This window comes from Marmota monax, unplaced genomic scaffold (genome assembly GCF_021218885.2).
Source record: "Marmota monax isolate L192 unplaced genomic scaffold, Marmota_monax_Labrador192_F-V1.1 WCK01_AAM20220418_F8-fsc00015, whole genome shotgun sequence".
Taxonomy (NCBI): Eukaryota; Metazoa; Chordata; class Mammalia; order Rodentia; family Sciuridae; genus Marmota; species Marmota monax.
The window spans coordinates 6,226,487-6,228,262 of NW_026692194.1; the positions used below are offsets into that span (position 1 = coordinate 6,226,487).

General features: G+C 39.8%; 1 pseudogene; it reads right to left on the minus strand.

The window, feature by feature from the left end:
• Positions 1-1,382: 1,382 nt before the first annotated feature.
• Positions 1,383-1,482, minus strand: LOC124080167 (U6 spliceosomal RNA; annotated as a pseudogene).
• Between the last annotated feature and the right edge of the window lie 294 nt (positions 1,483-1,776).

Consider the following 1,776-nt stretch of genomic DNA (forward strand, 5'->3'; position numbering starts at 1 on the left):
AAGTTAGAAGTATCAAAGAAGCTAAAAGATTTTCTGGCTCAGAGGAAAAACTTCAGATAATTATAGTAAACACAGAAGATTTTGATGCGTGGAGCACCAACGCAAACCATCCAACATAAACTGGATGTTGAATTTCAGGTCAAGATATGAGCACAGGTAAACTTCTCCCTATGACCCTCACATCCTAGTACAAATACATATGAAAGCTTAATAAAACTAAGAACATAGTTAAAATGCTATCTCCAGCTGGTGTGGCAGTGCACATTCATAATCCCAGCTACTCAGAAGGCTGAGGTAGGAGGATCACAAGTTTAAGGCCAGTCTCAACAACTTATCGAGACCCTAAGCAGCTTAGTGAGACCCTGACTCAAACTAAAAAGGAATGGAAGTGTAGCTTAGTGATAAAGGGCCCCTGGGTTCAATCCCTAGTATGTAGGAAGTTGGGAGGGGTGATCTCCAAGCTCCAACCAAGGGAAATCTTTAAGGGCAAAGCAGGAGCAAAGGTGTAAATGGGAGCTAATGCTTTCAGGCCCATGGGGACTCAGAGTAGATGAGTCATGATTGTGGTTACACTGAGTCATGAGCCCTGCATACAGCAGGAAACCATGAAGCCAGGGGGCAGGGCCATGCTGCCTCTCCATGGAAGACACATCCTAAGGTGGTGGACAAACAGGAGCCATCGGCCCAGTCACGGATGGAAACAGAGCCAACAGTCCTCATCATTCGACTAAGACTTGGTTTAGGGTCAGTGCTACATCCATAGGACAACGCTGAGAACCATCCCTCCAGAACCCAGAGCACACAGGAAGGAAGTCCCAACAAAAATGGCTCCAGGGAAGATGAGTTGTCACACAGAAATTATAACATCTATCAAGAAGACCATCAACACCAAAGGCAGTGTCCAGACCTCCCAAAACAAGAAGAGTCACATTTAAAGACCAGCCATGAGACAACAGACAATCTTGAAAAGACTTTAAATAAAAATGTGTATATAAAACTTCAGAGAACTACACGAACGACCATCATAAATAAGAACAGGTGAAAATGATACAAAAATAGGCAAATATTTTACAAAGCAGAAATTAGAAAATAATAACATAGTTATTAAGATAACAGTACATAGTCTTATTTGTGCTTTATAGGTGTGTCTGTTTTGTTGCTGTTTTTTGCAGTGCTGAGGTTTGAACTCAGGACTTCGTGTAGTTTAGGCAAGTGCCATAACCACTGAGCCATATCCCCATCCCTGTGTGGGGTTTTTGTACACAAATATTCACATGGACATACATAGCCAAAAATTTGGAGGACTATACATCAAGTTGCAGGCAGTGGTTAGCTCTGAGAATGGGATTAGGGCTTTTTCTTTTCTTTCTTTCTTTCTTTTTTAATTCATGGAATACTTCACAAATTTGTGTCACACTCGTGCAGGGACCATGCTAATCTTCTCTGTTCCAGTTTTAAAATATGTGCTGCCAAAGCTAGCACGGGATGTTTTCTATACTCTTCTTTTTGCCTCTCTATATCTTCAAACATTTTCATAGTGAATATGTAATGTTTTTATTAAAAGAAAAAAATCACCAAGAGTTGTATTTTAAACTGATGGGAGCTGGTGGCATTCTGGCTCAACTGTGTCACAACGTGTAAATAATCATGAATTAAACCATAGGGAATTAATAAAACTTTATTATTTCACAAGAAAATAGTTGAATAAATTTTGGAAAAAAAAAGTTTACAGTATATTTTGGAAGTTCTGGCTTTATTGAGGCTAAATGTCACACC